Source organism: Rhodnius prolixus, unplaced genomic scaffold, assembly GCF_049639745.1.
Source record: "Rhodnius prolixus isolate KJV_2025 unplaced genomic scaffold, Rpr scaffold_9, whole genome shotgun sequence".
In the NCBI taxonomy this organism is placed as follows: Eukaryota; Metazoa; Arthropoda; class Insecta; order Hemiptera; family Reduviidae; genus Rhodnius; species Rhodnius prolixus.
The window spans coordinates 27,238,218-27,259,655 of record NW_027411604.1 but is presented as its reverse complement, the minus strand read 5'-3'; the positions used below and the strand labels follow the sequence as shown (position 1 = coordinate 27,259,655).

The window sequence follows — 21,438 nt, the reverse complement described above, 5'->3', positions numbered from 1 at the left end:
GTAAGTATAGATGTTCATATAAATTCGAATCGATTCAGACAAATTTTGGCAACGAATAGATCAATTTGAAGCAACTATTTAATTCTACCATCTAACGGAAATGTTTTTTTTTGTTGATTGCAATTTACTTTGTCGATATGTGATACTGCCATACTGTTCAGGCTTCACTGAATTTGTTAACCCAAATTTTTCTGGTTCAATATTTATCAGGCCTTAAATTACTAGAAGGAAAGGAAGTCCGGCCAGAGTAAGTTTTCGTACAGCTAATGGCGCATAGACAACTTGGCCTTTAACGCCATCTTGCCATCTAAAACCTCTATCGTTGATATTCTTCGATTTAAAGTTTGAAATCTTAGAATAGAAAACAAATAAAATACTTCGCATTGTAAACATAGATTGCTAGTATGGAGTCGAGAGGTATTGGAGTGAATCGCCTCTGTACAGTAAGGTGTTATTTCTATTTTTATGAAGAATTGCAAGCTGTATTGTGCAATGCGAGACGAAAACATAAATAAACTCGAAATTTCTGTTTGCCAAGTATAAAATAAATCATAATTGTAACTTAATAGAAAATTTGAAAAAATTGTGAAATCGATTTTGAGAAGTGGTATTTCCGGTAGACTGATTTTTTTGAAATACAGAATTTTCGTTACAACTCTAATTCTAATTAGTGTATAATATGCGGTAAGTCCATATATTACAGCGAAATGGCATTCTTCCGGACTGACCCACCAACCTCCTCACCCAAAAGTGCCCTTAATCGAAGCAATCCAGAAAAATGTTTCCTATAAAAGTTGTAGAGCTATTTGTGAGCTATAATTATACCAAGTTTCAAGGAAATCCAAGCAGCGGTTTTTGAGAAAAAGTTGAAAAAGTGAAAAATCTATTCAGTAAAGTGGTACTTCCGGTGGAGCTATTTTGACCAAAAAATAACTGTCGCTTCCTGTGATGTCACTTGAACTAAATATCAAATTTGAACTCTGAGCGATCATCCGTTCCCGAGATATAGTCGATAAACTAACTGTAGAACAGTAAATTCAGTCTAAACCTATGCCATCAAGGCACGTTGGGTTAGAGAACCTCAAATTAGCTGGAAAAAGTAGAGAATTCTAGGAATTACTGGATCTGTAATCCAACCAGCCTTAGCCGTGACTTTTTATTATAATTTCTCTCATTTCTCTTTAACAAGCCGAATGCAATCGGTATTTGTCGGCTATTTTCGGCTCAACTGACCAAGAATATTATTTAATTTTATTTCCCATCAGCTGTGATGTGTGTGCTTGTAATCATTTCCAAAAATTTTGCTCGTAGATATTTATTAAAAAATTAGTTTTTATCGTCTTAGTGCGGTCTTAAAGTGAACTAGTTTTTCTTTGTAGTGTTTTTCCTACATGGAATTCAAACTAAAGAGCATGTGAGACTCTCATTTAAATTTAAATTTTTCTAGAAAACTATTATTATAAACATAACCTTAACTTGACTCTTTGTTTAAAACTTTTTATAATTACTTGTGTATATAATCTTAGTTATTTCTATTATTGTATTTGTAAAAACAAAAAGAAACATTTGATTAATATTATTATTTCTTATTATTAAACTTCTTTCTTTACTTTATTCCTTAATCAAAACCTAAACCATATCCTTTGTGTTTTCTTATAAAGAAGTAAAGCAAATCTTTAATTCATTAAATTAAAGATGAGCCTAAGTGATCTAGATCAAGACGGTCACTCTCACATGAGTGATGACGCCTCTTCAATTGCATCCTCCCAGGTCACTCATAAAAGGACAGCTCTCAATGCCAGCTCTCCAAATAAAAAGAAGAAGAGCCGCAAAGTTAAATCAACAAAAATACACGAACCATCCAATAAACCAACTTTGCCTTCATCAGTTGATGCTGCTTCAGCGCCAGTACATGATCATCCTGTCTCAACAAGCAATGGTGTACAACAGTCACCCTGCTTCATTACTGCAAACCCGTTTGCACCATTAGCTATCAATATCGACGAAGAAAATAATATCATTGAACAGGAAAAAGAGAAAACATCAAAACCGCCTCCAATATTTATTAAAAATATAACCAACTACGTGGGAATGTGTAGAGTACTCACCAGCTTAGTCGGAGATAATAACTTCTCTTGTAAAGCACGAGCTAGCGACACCATGGTAACCGCCTGCACTGTTGAAGGGTACCGAACAATCGTTAAATACCTAATGACACAAAAAGCAGACTACCATACGTACCAATTAAAAGAGGACAAGCCTTTCAGAGTGGTTCTCCGCCATCTCCACCATACCACACCCGTCACTATTATTAAGGAGGAACTGGAGAAATTAGGTTTCTCAGTCAAAAATGTAACAAATGTCATAAGTACTACTACCAAGATTCCTCTACCTTTGTTCTTTGTGGACTTACATCAAGGTCCCAATAATGAAGAGATCTTCTCACTTCACAGTCTCCTTTACACCAGAATCAAGGTGGAAGAACCATTTAAAAAACGACTAATCCCTCAATGCAAGAGATGCCAAGAATTTGGACATACCAAATCCTATTGCAACCACTTCCCAAGGTGTGTGAAGTGTGCAGGACCACATTGGTCCACTGAATGTGTTAAACCCCGAGAGGAACCAGCAAAGTGCGCCAACTGCCAAGCAAATCATCCTGCAAGCTACCTCGGATGCAACACCCACAAGGAACTGCAACGACTCAGAAGAGGATCGCCTGTCACAAACAGAAGAAATCAGCCATCACCAACATCCAGGCCAAGCGATTTTCCTCCAATTACTGAGCCTCCTTCTCAACAAATTTCAACTCCTTCCCCATTAGCTCACTCGTCCAAAACCTACGCTCAAGCCACAGCAGAAAGCCATAAACCTTCGACTTCTCACTTTGTACCTCCTCCACCAGCAGCGACTGACATCACCTCACTTCTAACCACTTTCCTCAGTGACTTTAAAACAATGATCAGCCCACTGATAACTCTCCTTACTACAGTAGTCACCCAAATTCTGCCCAAGATGTCATGAACACTCCATCAAAACAACAGTCTCTCCTCTTTCTTCTCTGGAATGCCAATGGTTTGAGCGCCCACAAAGACGAACTGGACCTTTTACTGCACAATAAACGAATAGACATAGCACTCATTACAGAAACACACTTTACGAGTACGACTTACTTTTACATTAAGGACTACATAATCTACCGAACAGACCATCCTGCAGACCGACCTCAAGGTGGAACAGCGATTCTCATTCGTCGATCTCTATCACATTACGTGAATCCTAGCTCTCCCACTGACTCTTTGATGTCTACCTCCATTTCTTTAAATATCTTACCTCTCCAAATCACAATAGCAGCAGTATACTGTCCTCCCAACAAAACCATTTCTCAAAATGACTTCCTTTCCTTTTTCCAATCTCTTGGTTCTCACTTTCTAGCGGGCGGGGACTACAATGCAAAACATCAGCAGTGGGGATGTCGTGTCACAAACCCACGTGGACGGACTCTTCTAAACTCACTATCAACCTCTTCCTATTCCGTAATTTCACCTTCTAATTCCACGTATTGGCCTACATCTCCACGGAAATCACCAGACATTTTAGACATTTTCATTTCATCTAGAGTACTTTCTTCCTCTTGTGACATTTCTACTACATTTGACCTATCCTCTGACCACTCTCCCGTTTTACTGGCTTTAAATTCTCAACCCACCTTCAATTCTAGTTTTCCTTCACTTATCACTGGACCAACAAACTGGGACCTCTTCAGGAATATCGTTGACAAGAAAATAGATTTACTCACGGCCTTAAAAACTGCAGAAGACATAGACGTAGCAGTCGACCAACTTACTAAAACTATTCAACAAGCAGCCTGGACAGCTACCTCTCCTCCAAAACCAAGAAAAGCCCCCCAGAACATATTACTGCCTCTAAACTTAAGGACTTTACTGACAGAGAAAAGGAAAGCTAGAGCAAGATGGCAACGGACCCGATATCCATCCGAACATAGACGACTAAATCAACTAACGAGACTTCTCAAACGGGAACTGTACAAACTAAAGTCAGACATTTACAGTCAATACACATCATCCTTAACAACATCAGACAAATCTCTTTGGTTCTGTACTCGCAAAATTCTGGCATACAAAGACTGTTCTCCTCCTCTACAGCATGACAACTCCACCTGGGCGAAAACAGACCAAGACAAAGCTAATCTCTTTGCCACTCACCTATCTAATGTATTTATTCCACATCCAGACATGAACGATCAGCTGCACGAACTCAACATTGAAGAGGACTTAGACTCACCCCTACAACTCACCTTACCTCCTAAAGCCTTTAATCCCTCAGACGTAAAGTACATTATTAAGCAACTACCGACTAAAAAATCTCCTGGCTATGATCTCATAACTAGTAACATTTTACGCAACTTACCAAAAAGTGGTATTCTCTTTCTAACTTACATCTACAACGCAGTTTTACGAACGACTTACTTTCCAATGCTCTGGAAATACTCCATAATGAAAATGATACTGAAACTCAATAAACCTTCACAGCAACCTAGCTCCTATCGTCCAATAAGCCTTTTACCTGTTTTAGGGAAAATACTGGAGAAGCTTCTGCTAAGGCGTCTAATCCCTATAATAGAGGAATTGCTGCCTGAACATCAATTTGGTTTCCGCGCATTTCATTCAACAACTCAACAGCTGCACCGTGTGGTAGATACCATATCCTCTTCCTTGGAGCGTAAACAGTACTGTTCGGGTGTCTTTCTCGATGTGGCTCAGGCCTTTGATCGAGTCTGGCACTCGGGCTTACTGCACAAACTTAAAAATCATCTTCCTTTCACCTACTACTTGATCTTAAAATCTTATTTAACCGATCGCTACTGCCGCGTTCGTCAAGGGCAGGCCCTCTCATCCTTTATACCCATAAAAGCTGGAGTCCCTCAAGGAAGCGTTCTAGGCCCTTTTCTTTTTCTAATATACACTGCTGACTTACCTCTATCTCAAAATACAATAGTTTCAACATTCGCTGACGATACTGCCATACTTTCTTCCCACTCCGATCCGATACAAGCCAGTCAGAACAGTCAAATCCATTTAAATCTTCTTGAAACCTGGTTCCGAAAATGGAAAATAAAAATTAATGAACAAAAATCAGTGCACATTACTTTTACATTACGAAAATCTGCAAGTCCACCAGTTCTACTGAACGGTGTAACGATTCCTCCAGCTGACGTAGTACGATACTTAGGACTGTACATTGACAAGAGACTCACCTGGAACCCACATACTCGACTGAAACGACAAGACGTGAACAGACGCTACAAGCTACTTACTAGACTACTTGACCGCAGATCCAAACTCGATTTGAACCACAAACTGACAATTTACAAAACACTGTTAAGACCCATATGGACATACGGAGCTGAAGTGTGGGGCTCAACCAAACCTTCTAACTCCAAACGCCTGCAGACACTACAGTCAAAAATCCTACGGAAAATCCTGAATGCTCCTTACTACATTTCTAACCTTACAATACACACCGACCTTCACATCCCTTTCGTCACTGACCTAATAAAGTCTCGCTACCGTAAATTTCACAGCCTCCTAGCTCTCCATCCTAATCCTCTTGTCCAACAACTCTCCTCTCTAAACCTTCCAGACAATCCTCCTCGTCGACTGAAGCGAAAATGGCCTAGAGATCTGTTGTGATTAAATCATTGTGAAGGAGTTTCGCCAGTGGGTGATTGCTCCAACCATGACTTTTCAAGAGAACTGAACCAATAAGATCAGATTTACTTGGTGCAACAATTGTTGCAGTTGTAAATATAAAAATAAAGTGGAAAAATTTTATTTCCATTTCAATTTTTAAGATTTAATATGCACACTCACACGACTTTTTTTAAAATTAATATGTACACGACTTCCTCTACTTCTCTCTAACTATTTAGCAGAGATGGGCATTGACTAAATATACAATTTAATCATAAATTTAATTAATTTTTTTTTTTTGTAATTTTAATCAGAATTTTATCGTCGAAATTAATCGTTTAATATGACAATAGGTGAAGTAAATTTCCAATTTAATCATTAATCAAACTACAAAATTATGATTAAATAAAAGAATTTAATTGAACTTTAATTTTAAACGTTGAATTAATTTAATTTCAATCGTTAATTTTTTTTTTTTTTTTTTTTTTTTTTTTGAGCAATGAACCTTTCGGTTATTATGCTCTCTATCCCACTTCTCTCCTCATCCCTTCACGGACCACTCAAGATGTAGATCTACCTTCCAAGCTATATTTCATCAAACAGCCTGATTTGCTTCAAAAACCCGATCACCCTGTTTATCTGAGCTGGATCATTCCCAAGGGTCTCCGCAATGTCTTTTGGAATATTATTACTCCGTCGAGCCTGTTCATAGGACGGACACTCAGCAATGACATGCTGCACGGACAGACAGCTGTTACAAGCGTTGCACAACGGGGTAGGCTCGCCACACATCAGGTAACCATGCGTTAGCCTGGTATGACCAATTCGCAGCCGAGCCACTACTACCTCCTCTCTTCTAATTGACCTGTAAGCGGAGTCCCAGGCGTGCACAGGTTCCTTAATTACTCTTAATTTGTTTTCGGTTACTGACGTCCACTCGCGCTGCCAGCTACGCTTTACATACTCTTTTGCCACACGACTTATGTCAACTGGCATGCTCCTTTCTATATTTGCTGTCATGCTAGCGGCCTCTTTTGCAGCTAAATCCGCGTGGATATTGCCTTGTATCCCTGAATGGCCAGGAATCCATATAAAGCACACATTAATCTCTTCCACTCTCAAGTTAAAAAGCAATGCGTGTATATCTTGGATTATAGGGTGTTTGCAATAAATATGTTGCAACTATAGTAAAGAGCTTATAGAATCGGAGCAAACTGCAACATTACCCCGGATTCCCCCTATGATACTTAGTGCCATGTAAATAGCGTAAAGTTCTGCAACATATATGCTGCTTCTCGACGGTAACCCAAACTTATATCTTCTATTTTGAACAACGACTGCAGCCCCACAGCCTGTTTCATTTTTAGATCCGTCAGTGTACAAAACCTGGACAAATTGCCCTCTACTTAATATTTCTTGAAAGTATTGCTTATATTCTAGTTCGGAGGTCGTGCTTCTTGGATATCTCAAGAGTGATTGGTTAACGAATATTGGTGGAGTTAACCAGGGTGCAGTAGCTTGTGGCTGGTGTCTAAACAAGGGAGGGATATCGAATGAATACTCATTTAGTAGGATTTTCATTCGTATACCAAAAGGTTTGGTTGTTGTTGCTGCCCTTTCATACTTCCGTTCTAGAGGTAAATGATTTACAATTCTATGACATGGGTTGAGGGGTTTGCTGTGCAATTTTACCAGATACCCTAAAGCTAGCTGGCTGCGTCTGTAAGACAGCGGGAATTCACCAGCTTCAACATATAAGCTTAATACAGGGCTACTTTTAAAGGCGCCTAAGGATATCCTAATTCCTTGATTATGTACGGTATCGAGCTGTCTCAAGGTAGATTTCCTCGCGGAGGAATATATAAAACTACAATAATCAATCTTTGATCGGGCAATAGATCGATACACTTTTAGCAGCATTTCCCTATCGGCTCCCCATTTGATTCCTGCTATAACTCTCATCAAATTAATGCCTTTCTGGCTGCGTTCTCGGATATCTCTTATATGTGAGACCCATGTAAGCTTACTATCAATCATAAGCCCAAGATAACGAGTTTTGTGGACTACTTTAATTGGGGTGCCAGCAAGATATAAGGAGGGCATTAATTGTGCACGTCTTCGACGAGAGAAAACCATGCATCTGGTTTTTTCCAATGAAAATTTTAATCCATTTTGTGTGGACCACTCCGTAAGATTCTCTATGGTACGTTGGAGTATGTGTTGTCCTTGGAGGACCTTGTCCACTGTGATAAAGACGGTAAAGTCGTCTGCAAATAGGATTGATTTAACCGGGGTGGGAATGAAGGTGGTGATACTATCAATGGCTACTTTGAATAGTAACACACTAAGGACCTGGACCTGACAATATTCCTTACCTTTTCAATCGTTAATTAAATTGATTTAATCACTAATGGTTCAGACCACGTTTTGGCGAGGCCACCTTTCCTCAGTATCTCTAAACAAAAACTTTTCGATTAATTTTTTTTCAAACTTCGAATATACAAATATACGATTCACTAAATTAAGATAGGTCCACACCCTAACGCTCACATTTAACCGGTGTTGGTGACTCACTAGATCTCTACGTAGGACCGTCTTACACAAAAAGGTCATCATTTTAGGAGAGGTTAAATAAGGTTTTCTAAACTTCCGTTTTTGGATATTTTGAGGTTTTATTACCTTTAAGTATTTGATTATTAAATTTCTAAACAAACTTCCAGGAAGTAAGATAATCAAAACACCGGAAGTGCAATTTTAAAGAAAGTTTTTTTCAGTAATTTGCTGTGAATTTGCCAAACTGATTCTTTTGATCCGATCTAATTGCGTACTTAAGCTTAAATGTCAGTTTGGCTTGTAATTTTTCTTAATTAATAGTTTGGTTCAGAGGGAATGTGTCGCATTCTATCGACATTATTATTAATTTGATCTCTTTTACCTTTTTATTATGCAATTCTAATAGGATGAAAATATTAACGCCAGTTTCAGTCATGAATAGTCATGAACATGAATATGTATAATGTAACGAAAATTTACAAAAATATTTACCTAATTTACAATATACTGTTTTACGTCATTAGAGGAGGATTGGTGTGTCTTCTGTCGTGTCTGTTCATGGACTGAGTGTGATCGGTCTGTGTGTAGTTGTAAGGAAGTCAGTGTTGCTAATTGTCAAGTATTTTGCAGTAAATTGACGTATATGTTGTTTAAATTGTTGGTGTCAGTTTTGAAATTTAGACTGTTTTCTATCTTAGATATGTGTATTACACAGCACACAGAAAATCATCACACTTTTGATTTCCCAAACACAAAGATACTTAAATCAGAAACCAACACACAAAAAAGGAAAGTGCTAGAAATGATGTACGAGGTGTGTTCAAAAAGTAACGGGAATTTTTAAATTTCGCGGGTTTGGAGAGTCTGATTGTAAATTTTTTTTTTTATTATGTTGGTACACATGCCCCTGAAGTACGATAAAATTTTCAGTAATATTCATTGTTTACTTCTTAAGTGGCAGCCGTTAAGGTTAGACGTGTTTTTCGAGCTTGGCGATTTTTGTTTGTTAAAAAAAATGGATCAAAGAATTTGTATTAAATTTTGCGTAAAAAATGAAATAAAGTGTGTGAAATGTTAATAAAGGCATATGGTGAGTCTGCTATGAGTAAAACAAGGATTTACGAGTGGTATAAGCGTTTCTAAGATGGCCGCGAAAACGTTGAAGATGACGAACGACCTGGACGTCCAAGCACATCAACAACCGATGAAAACGTGAAAAAAGTGAAAGAAATGGTTATGAACGATCGCCGAATCACAATCAGAGAAGTCGCTGATGATGTTGCCATATCAATTGGCTCATGCCATGAAATTTTTTCGGATGTTTTGGGTATGAAACGTGTGGCAGCAAAATTTGTTCCAAAATTGTTGAATTTCGAACAAAAACAGCGGAGAATGGAAGTTGCTCAAGAGTCACTCAATGAAGTCGACAACGATGCGGATCTACTGAAACGTGTTATAACAGGTGACGAAACATGGGTTTACGGATATGATGTCGAAACTAAGGCTCAATCGTCCCAGTGGAGGCATTCTGGATCGCCAAGACCGAAAAAGGCTCGACAAGTGCGGTCGAATGTGAAGGTTATGCTCACTGTGTTCTTCGATTTTAATGGCATAGTGCATCATGAATTCTTGCCACAAGGTCAAACAATCAATAAGGAGTACTACCTACAAGTTCAACGCCGTTTGCGTGAAGCAATCCGAAAAAAACGCCCGGATTTGTGGCAAAACAATTCATGGATTTTGCACCACGATAATGCACCTGCTCACACTTCATTGCTTGTTCGTGAATTTTTGGCCAAAAACAAAACTTTAACGATGCCCCAGCCTCCATATTCGCCAGACATGGCTCCATGTGACTTTTTTCTATTTCCAAACATAAAGAGAACATTAAAAGGCCGTCGTTTTACAAGCATAGATGACATTAAAAGCGAATCGCTGAAAGAGCTGAAAGCTATCAAAAAGATCGAGTTTCAAAAGTGTTTCGAGGATTGGAAAAAGCGCTGGCACAAGTGTATTGTATGCGAAGGGGACTACTTTGAAGGCGACAATATTAATGTAGATGAATAAATAAATATTTTTTTCAAAAAACGAAAATTCCCGTTACTTTTTGAACACACCTCGTACATATCTAAGACAGAAAACAGTCTAAATTTCGAAAACTGACACCAACAATTTAAACAACATATACGTCAATTTACTGCAAAATACTTGACAATTAGCAACACTGACTTCCTTACAACCACACACAGACCGATCACACTCAGTCCATGAACAGACACGACAGAAGACACACCAATCCTCTAATGATGTAAAACAGTATATTGTAAATTAGGTAAATATTTTTGTAAATTTCGTTACATTATACATATTCATTGTAATATAATTAATTGGTAATATAATTACTGTTAACACACTGTAAATATGCACCACAGCCCCGAAGATGACCTAGTCCCTAGGTCGAAAGCTCGCGGCATAATAAAGTTTATAATGACTGAAACTGGCAGTTATTTTTTTCATAAAATTCAATCATATTCGCAAATTATGGAACTATTTTTTTAAAAAAAAACTCTACCTCCCATTTCTGAAATAAGTTCTAAACGGCATAGATACTTAGGAAGTTTAAACTGCGTAAACTTCTTTTTTCAATGGAATAATCACTTAAATAAAAGCGAAATCAAAAATTTGAGGCGTCCTCAAGACTGTTCTTAGTTTAGTAAAGAAAAACTAAACGTTTTTACCAATTTCAAGATCATGTGAAATACAAACAAACCCATCAATAATTTTAATTTACCAAAATTACTTCTACACTTCTAATAAGATATGTACACAGACTGAGTACGTTGTGGTTAAAATATATAATTGATCATAAGAACAGAGAACAGTAGAAATAAAAAAAACGAAAAATACTGACTAATACAGGAAATTTAAGCAGCAATTGTGTTTTTTTTAGCCAGTTAACGTGGCATTTCATGACAACAAAGTGCGCACATAACGCTGTACGAGAAATGTGGGAGGGAAAAAAAATATGTATGTAATCGACCTTATCAAGGTCATTCGGTATGATAATGGCTGTCTAGATTATTGAGGCTCTACTCACGACCATCTCGCTCTTCAGTCCTCAGTTAATATACTTAAAACTAACGGCAGATAGGTGGAGGCGGCGGGTATCCTCTATTTACTTATCACAAATCTCGTTAACTTTGAATGTAGATTTTATATGCTAACGCCCTAGGTTGTAAGGTAGGTTTCCACACACTAGGTTACTTTCTCAAGTGATCGCCTTAATGATATTTATATTCGGATTCCCTGGTTAACTATTAACTTAGATCGATCTGAGAGGGTAGAAGTGGTTGAAGTGAATTTACACAATAAAAGGTAATCTGGTCAGAGGTTTGGCTGTTACTTTTCAAAAACCGCGCAATCACCTTCCATACTAAGATTTTAGCGGGGAAATCCGTCAACAAGGAGTATGTCTTCGCTGTATTAACTCTTTTAATCACTTCTTTGCAACTATTATTAACGTAGGCTGTGCGATATTAAAGATTTTTTAAAAAAAACTAAGTGGTATAGTCCCCAACGTATCAGTTTTAAATTTAGTAATATATTTTTAAGAAATTCCACATCTATTATTTTAAATCAGAATATTTGAAATTGAAAAGAAACTAAGGAAACCACACGCTGACGATGGAATAGACGTCATTGCAAGGCATTTTAGACGGTGCACTGCCATCTGTCAAGGTTACAATGAGTTAGCCCAATGTTTTCAGGACGATGTTAATCGGAATTTCCTCTTTGTAACGGTCAACCTCTGACTTTGTTGCCCGCTTTTTTACGCTGAATTACTTTTATTACAATTATTTTGTAGTAATATAAGGCTGTTTGTTACTAAGGAACTTTATCTTCTACAAATAGTAAACTGTGTATGTTTGTTGGACTTTTGACTTTTATAAATGTAAACACTTATTAATCCTCTTTCAAACAAAAATGTTCGTTTATCTCTGTAACATTTTGCTATTTGGAAATAATAATTCAGTCTTTAATAAAATGTCAAAGCGCGATTTCCGCATAATTTTTGTTTTACGAGTTCAAACTCGGCCGGAACGGAGCCTCAAACGGCCAGAAATATCAACGACGTCTGGGGCGAAGGCAGTATAAGTGAGAGTGCACTGTTCAACGGTGGCTCCAGAGATTTCTAGAGGGAGACTAGAGCCTTGAAGACAAAGAAGGCCTTGGATGACCTTGATGACGATGTTCTCCAAGCTTTGGTGGAAGAAAATCCCAGAACAAACTGTTTCGAGAACTGGCAGAGAAACTCGAAGTCAGCAAATCAACCGTCCGATGATCATCTCAAGGCGATTGATTGGGAAGGTGAAAAGCTTGAAAAGTTGGGTTCCTCCACACATTAAACGACCGCCAAAAAAAAAGATCAGCGGTATGAAATTTGTGCTGCACTTCTTCGCCCAAAACAACAGCGATCCTTTTCTGTCTCTAGAATTGTGACTTGCGATGAAAAGTGGATCCTCTACGACAACAGCAGATGCTCTGGACAGTGGTTTGACAAAGGAGAAGTAGCAAGACATTTTTTATCAATAAAAGGTGATGGTTACTGTATGGAGGGCTTCATTTTGTCTAATTCATTACAGCTTCTTGAATCCTGGCGAAACCATCAATGCCGAATCATATTGTAACCAAATTGACGTAATGCATCCAGAAATTGGCAATAATGAAGCCATCTTTAGTCAATCGAAAGGGGGGCCCCCATTCTGTTGCAAGACAACGCTCGGCCACATATCTCACTTTTGACTTCCCGAAAATTGTTGGAGCTTGGCTATGAGACTCTGCCACACCTCTCGCCTACTGATTACCATCTTTTTTGTATACCTGGACCGCTATATACAAAATAAAAAATTTATTGACCAAAGAATATAAGAAAATGCGTTTTCTGAATTTATAAATTCTAAAGGATTCCAAATTCTATACAGAGGATATGGAAAAGTTACCCACACATTGGCAGAAATGTATAGAAAGTAATGGACACTATTTTGATTAATAAAAACAGTTATAAATCATTCATTTTTATATTTTTCTTTTCAAACCTTAATACTGCATTATTTTCCGGACATCTCGTAATACATAATTTGATATAAAATACACAGTTAAAAAAAATTATTTATCTTATGCTTATTAACAATTATATTTTTTACATTTTTAACATTGATTAGAGTGTCTTCTAACCTGACTGTTAATAAAAAAAAAGGTAAAGTAATCGCCTATTTTTTCAGGCGGGGCTTAACGTACAACTACCAGTTAGGTGTCGTGGACGGAGGCGACTAGCAAACATAATTTACTGTAAATTTCTTTTATTAACCATTAAATAAAATCCAAGGCTTCTAAGACCGGGAATCGAACCCAGTACCACAATACATATTAGCGTCGCAGGTCTCGCCTCTAACCGCTCGGCTATCGTGGCGCCTACCTGACTGTTAATATCCCATGAATGTTTACTAATGCCGAAAACCAAATATCTGTACTTATGGTTACCAAAAACTGTTTGATACTTTACTGGCGGAAGTGGCGATTGAATTCCACGGAAATGACGAGTAAAGTCCCTGTCTGCGTCGGTTTTTAAGTTATATCAACTCCGGCGCCATCTCAGTCTTTCCAAAACCGGGACAAAAATTGAGAATGTAGCGAGTTAATCATTATTTAACACAAGATGCCACTTAGGACAAGATCTTTAACCATAATAGAAGCTGGGCCCATCTTTTAAACTCAATAAAACTAACTGCTTAAATTACAAGTGTACACACTTTCCGTCTGGCTTAAGAAAATAAAAGAGAGGCTACTCGTTAAAGCAAAATAAAGTGGAGGTGACAGTGAGTGCTTGCCCAACTTCTTCAGGGATCTTGGGGGGTAAGTCCATAGCAAAGCAAAGCAAAGCACAATACAGGATTTTGGTCGGTAAATGATCATCAATCACTTGGATTCAGCTTATCCTCCATCTATTCTTATCCAAGAACACACCCGGCGGCTCACTCTTCTGCACAAATACTGGCTCCTCTCAGCTTTCACATTGCTATGGATACAGCTTCAAAGGCCCAACTTAACAATCTGGTGAAAATTGTAAGTAATCCAATCAACGCCGAAGTCTCAATTCACCTCAAAATCAACTAAAATATTTTCTTTTGCAATCGTTAAATTCTGAGCCTATTAAAAGTAGAGTAAACGCCCCTATCTTTTCTAAGGCGGGGCTTAACGTCCAACAACCAATTAGGTATCGTGGGCGGGGAACGAAGCTCGTACTTTACTAGTAAACAATTTTTTTTTTTAACAAATAAAAAGTAGCCATATGCGGGATTCGAACTGGAGATCTTTCACTCATAAAGCCACTCTCCTGACAACTAGACCAACATCCACCCCCTATTATTATTACTATTTTCGTAATTAGCTTATTTTTGAACATTTTTTTGGTCTAAAAACAAAAAAAAAAAAACCTAGATTTTTTAGATAAATGTTCCAGAACAAGAACAACTATTTTTTTGAACACGATTGAAAAATCATTTTCAACGTTCTTGTCATTTAATTTAATCTAGGGCACGGACATTTAATACACCATTTTCAATGAAGTAGGAATATTGCCTGTTGACAAGATTTACTGTTTCTAATAAAACCATGTTTTAAAAAATATATTTACAGACTTACGGAGTATCTCGAAACCAATATTTACCGTCAATTCTCCATTTCAGGAATTTGGTGTGAACGTAATACTTACCTAGAGTATAAACACATCGATTAAGCGGTAAATTTACAGTTTTACAGCCCTCAATCTTCATACACAAAAAATCTATATATCCTTATCAAAGAAAACCTGAATTCAGTTTCAGTAAGATGAAAACAATGTTTGCACGATAGCAAATAATATAAAAGAAATTATCCATCAAAAATTATTAAGCCAAGATCTGTCGCAATATGTCCCTAACCTTGAGCAAGAGAACTGAAATACTAGCACTATGGCGCCTATTTACAATCACGTGTTTCCTTCAATTTTAGAGGCACGTAAATAAATTAGCAACTAATTTTAGTTACTTTTCCTTTTATCAATGAAACGAAATATTAAAATACGAGAGCATTACTGCAACTAAATTTGCATTATTTTAAATGCTAAATATTGAATTACAAATAGACATCTTTATTGCAACTAAAAATTTGAGCTATTTACTTCAATATTTTTGCAATGCTAATGCACAAATTCTATTCAAACCGAAAGCGGTATTGCTGAAGATTCAATTGCCTTTAATTTGTTAAGTGTTTTGACGTCAAACCAAATCTCTATTACGGTACGTTCGACGTGTATACTCGTTGAGAAAAATATAAAATTGCCATTAACTATAAAAACTCGAAATTTTAATAAAATACAATAAGAATATTATTTCGTGGGATGTTTCCTTTATCTTACCAATAGAACTGCGGTTGGAGACAGTCAGTGATTGGTACATGTTTGGTCTCCGCATTAGAGATTGGGGAATTACGCCCACAAATAGAAGCTCTCAACCCTTGTGCAATGCCCGTTTTTACCTTAGATAGAGATTCAGACCTCAGTACGAGCAAAGATTTCATTTTGCACAGTATTCAAAGCGCTTTTCTTCCTTGTAAAAGCTCTTGCGTCTCTCTAGTTAACCATATGTGCAAAGCATACGGTGAAGCGGTGCAAGATTTTTGAATGAGCACAGAATGCTCTGTAATCTGTAAGCCCCTAGAGATTGCAGTAAAAGTCGCTTGCAGTAACTATTACGACTATTGTAAACTTTAGGGTTGTTTTGCCCTGCGTTCGACCTGTATACACGTCATTGTCGTGATTTTAATTCCGCACACTGTGGGTTTTTTTTAAAAAAACTAAATTCCACGCTTAACTGGTTAATTTTTTTAATGATTTAAGGCGAGTTAACATCTGTGGTTATAGGCGCCTGTAGCTTTTTTTTAGAGCACTGTCGGGCTCAGGATAGTGTTCTCTCTAGGAAGAGGAAATCTATGGGCCAGCAGCTGGATTCGAACCCGAGAACTCCGCATGGGACTTTAATATTATTATTTTTTTCCATAATTATTGCTTTATTATTACTTTTAAAAGATATAACCTTATGAGTTGCAAATTGTATACTCGTTCACTATACAGGGTGTATACGGAGAAGGAGTGGTCGAAACTTCGGGAGGTGATTCAGCAGCCTTGATTCATTAATCATTGAAAAAAATGCAGTTGAAAAATTTAACAAAAATCATCGAGAACGAATTTTTTAGACATTATTGTAAAAATTTCATTGTTATAAGAAACGTTTTGAGGCTCTGTATTGAGCAAATTTATAGGAAATTTAATGCTCTTTCGTTTGGAATAAGCAGATTTGTGGTAGGATAAAGGATAGAAAAGTTACGGCCGTTTTTATGACGAAAAACGCGAATATCGACGGAAAAGTTAAAAATGCAAATATCTTGGACATTATTGAGAATCGTGCTAAAGTGAATAGAATATTTTTTGTTGCATTTGAGCTGTAGAATCACCTCCCGAAGATTCGACCACTCCTCCGTATATACTCTGTATTCCCAGTTATGAATTAATTCAAAAAATGAAAAAGAAGATAAAACCGCAAATAACACAGTACTGTAAATACATAGGAATGTAAATAATTAATTCTACGGTAAATAAATAACTTTTCTGGCAAAATTCCGTTTGGGACATTTTGAGTTGTTTGTTGCTACTCGAGAGTCGCGAGAGTCCGATTTTTTTAAAATTTTTATGTTTAGAATTACTGTGAATCCAAATAATTTAAGGATTTTAGAAATCAAAACTCCGAATAAAATAAACTAAGTGTTGTGTTTGTTAGTTGTAAAAATAAATATACGCTATAAATCTATTTTCAACTATACACGTCCCCCTCTCATAGTTAAATTTGCAACTCACTACTCAGCCAAAGTATGTATTAAAAATCATTATAATTAAACGTAGGGAATAAATATTTTATACGCTGCATCTATAAATGGGACTCCAGCTAACATAAACACAAATTATAATGTAATCATTTTGTGGGTTTGTGGGTAAAATAGTCTATATAAATAATGCAAATCAGGAAATCTCAGTGACTACAGAATACTGACAAAAATTAGAAATTTAGTGTATGTATACAGCTTCCAATAAGGTACTAATAAAAAATCTAGATATGTACTTTCAATGAGTCTAAGAAGTTTCAATCAAAATGATCAGGGAAGGTTTCTCGAGAAAATTCCAAAAATATCGATTCTGTAAACTGAAACTTTCGATTAATTGATTTTGTTCAATAGCTTATTATTAGCATGATAGAATCGATTCGAAATATCAATTTTAAATAGATTGCAATGCACTGACACCAGTTTGTAAAAACTATTTTTTTTTTGCTATTCAGAAATTCTTTTTGTAAAAAAATTTTTATTTTAAAGGAAAACTTAAAAGCAGTACGTAAAACCAGTTAATAGTTATTTATTTAACAAGTGTGGACAGTAGTACTTTTCCTCACACGAGGCAGGGTTTGCATGCACTAGCGAGCGAAGCAAGGCGAGTGCTAGTGCAAATTGCCGAGTGTGAGGAAAATACTTTACACTCGAGTTAAATATTTTTTCTGCAATTAGGGTTATTAACTATAAAAAAAAAACTAAACAGGCATCACTAGAATCCATTTTAAATTTCTATAAGGTAACACTATAACCTTTTTAACTGTTATAATTAAACATATCTAATTATTTATTAAAGTATTATTTTTATTTCTATATTCCTTTCAATTTTTATTTTATTTTTAATATTCGTTTTTTAATTATTTACCTAGTTACGTTAAATAAGCTTATTAAAGTTTTACAGAAAATATTTAATAACAAAACTTCTTATATCAAGGAAGCACAATAAAGTTTTTCCACTCACTAGTGAGGAAAAATGGATCTCTTAAATGAGAAGTTGAAGCAAATTAAGCCACAAGTGCTTAATCAAATAGTAGAGAATTTCCCGCGTAGAGAGTCGGTAGTGCTCACCAGACTCAGAATTGGGCATACAAGAGTCACCCACGGATACCTGCTAGTGAACGGAAGAAAGCCGAAATGCCCACTATGTAGAGAGAGTCTGACCGTGATCCACATGTTAGAAGAGTGTCAGGCCCTTAAAGGAAAGAGACAAAGAACAGGGCTACCATGTAACTTGCGGGCAATTTTAAAAGAGGGTTCCCCTTATATAGGAAAACTGTTTGACTTTTTGAAGAGTAGTAACTTGTATAGTAAAATTTAGATCAGTTAGGTTAGGCTAGGTTAGGATATCTTAAGCGAGGAGTGGAATATCGAGTACACTCCTCCAGAGTGAATGTAGAAAGCGTGTATGTAATTAGTAAGAATGTATTTATTGGTATGAATGTACTTGCTGGTATAAATGTATTTATTAGTAAAATGTATTTATTAGTAAAATGTATTTATTGGTATGAATGTAACTACTTGCTGGAATAAATGTTTTTATTAGTAAGAATGTATTTATTGGTATGAATGTACTTGCTGGTATAAATGTATTTATTAGTAAGAATGTATTTATTGGTATGAATGTATTTTCTAGTATGAATGTATCTTGTGGTATGAATGTATTTATTTAGTTAGTGCTTAGGTAGTGATTTCGTTAGCAATCCCCTGATACTAGTTAGAGAATGGCGCGAAATGTTGGGCTGACTTCTCCCCGTCGTCGGATGCGATGGTAAAGAGAGTAAGTCAAGACCATAATACCATACTTCCTTAGCTCCCTCCGCCTTTGACCATTCAAAGGCGTTGTTTCGGATGCTGGGTATTTTGGGCAAGCGCCATTCTAGCTCGAGTGGAAAATGAAAGAGTGTGAGGCGCTAATAACCTCGCAGTTGATGCGCCGGACAAAAAAAAAAAAAAAAAAAAAAAAAAAAAAAAAAAAAAAAAAAAAAAAACGTGAGGAAAGTGACACTAATGGGAATTTTTCCCCACTAGTGAGGTAAAGTTGGGCATTACACAGCTGATTTTAATTGCGTAATGAGAACATTCTTACATGGTTGCAGTTAAAAATCAATAACTAAATCCGTACTTTTTTTGGACCGGTTATAGTAGGTAACACGTCACACGTTGTCTACCAATTCACAGACATTACCAACAAAAAAAATTTACTTCTATTTAAGAAAAGGGTAACCTTAAACCACTTTTTAAAAGACCTGCCAATATATAAAAATTGAGTTCAGTCACTTAATAGTATTTAATAAAAATAATTATTTGGGGAAAAAAGGAACAGTTAACTCATAAAGGTTAAAAACTTGTAATCTCCTTAATTTTCAAAATAAAATACGTGGTAAAAGCAACAAGGAGTAATAATCACCTTCTAATTCAAAACCAAACACAATGCCTGCAATATTAAAGCAAACAATACGCTGGCAGATGTGTAACAGGACTCAGTAAATCGAATCGTTTAATTAAAAACAAATAAACTAGCGAAATGGCAATAAAGTAGATAATCTGAAATTATTAGCGTTTAATGTGGAATCAGACGTTGCATGACGTTTTGCAAAAATTGAAAATGTCGTTGGAACGCTCTTTAAACAGAATGTGCGATAGAAAACTATGCATTAATAGAACAAGAACATTTAAAGTTGTGAAAGATCTGGGTTATAAAACGCTGCAATTCTCGAGAGTTCTGATTTGATTACATCAAATTTGTTTACTAAATAATAGTCCGATCTCTGTACTTTGTAACAGTACTTCTGTCACCTTAACTTCCTAGATTAAGCTCAAATCAATTTGACACAAGAGAAGAACATATATTAAAAGGAAAATGCCTCGACCATAAAATTTTAAAAGTCTATATGCTGAAAGAGTTTACTGTTACTTTTGCAGGCAAACCTGGCCAACCAAGAGGGCCAATTATTCACCTCTCTCCCATCCCCAACCAGCAAGTCCTTACAAGCCCTTTCGCCCTAAACTAGACACGATAATACCAGCTCTAAGGGAGTGGCCATGAGAAGAATCGAATCTCTACCCAGACAATGGCCAGCTGGATAGAGTACCAACCCTTCATGTCACTTTGACCATCAATCGACACAAAAAGAAATCTTGGCGACTCACAATCACCTATGATGGCATTTCTCTTATTTTTGAGAGCGCCCCCAAACAGACCGGAAATGCTACTTCTCTCAATAGATTTTTTTGAAATCTTTGCGATTTTTCGAATATACAGTGTCTTTAAATTAAGTAATGAGACTGATTTTTTATTCAAAAAGAATTACAATTCTATATTTGTCACTTTCAAAATAACTTCCTTCTGAAGCTACACAGCGCTGGAGACGTTCTTCCACTCCTCATAGCAGTGCTCGAACTCCGATACTGGAATAGCCTTCAGCTGCTCGGTTACAGCCGTTTGAATATTTTCGACTGTCCCAAAATGATTTCCCTCGAAAAAATAACCCCCATTTTCTGGAACATGTCATTACTGGTGACGAGTCTTGGGTGTTTGAGTACGACCCAGAAACCAAGCGCCAGAGCATGGAGTGGCACACTTCAACCTCTCCAAGGCCAAAAAAAGCAAGGATGGCAAAGTCGAAGATCAAATGCATCCTGATTTGTTTTTTCGACACCCACGGAATCGTCCACGAAGAGTTTATACCTCAAGGTCATACGGTCAATCAACACTTTTACCGAGAGGTTCTTGAAAAAAAACTTCGAAAAAGGGTCAATTCGTGTGAGACCAAACATCAAGAACAAGTGGGTGTTGCATCACGATAATGCTCTTTGTCACACAGCAATTTCAATAAACGAATGTTTGGCCAGTAAAAACATTCCTGTGGCTCCTCAGCCTCTTTATTCGCCGCCTGACTTTAGTCCTTGTGACTTTTTTCTCTTCCCGAAGTTGAAAAATCACCTCAAGGGAACTCATTTTGGGACTGTCGGAAAACATTCAAACGGCTGTAACCGACCAGCTGAAGGCTATTCCAGTATAGGAGTTCGAGCACTGCTATGAGGAGTGGAAGAAACGTCTCCAGCGCTGTGTGGCTTCAGAAGTAAGTTATTTTGAAGGTAACAATATAGAATTGTAATTCTTTTTGAATAAAAAATTTTTTAAAAAAATCAGTCTCATTACTTAATTAATCTCATCAGACCTCGTAGTACCATC

At 36.7% G+C, this 21,438-nt stretch overlaps 1 protein-coding gene across 23 annotated transcripts in view; it reads right to left on the bottom strand.

Annotated features, from left to right (window-relative positions):
- Positions 1 to 21,438, bottom strand: part of pum (pumilio) — a 685,135-nt gene that overhangs the window by 546,534 nt on the left and 117,163 nt on the right. The gene's annotated exons all lie outside the window — the stretch shown is intronic.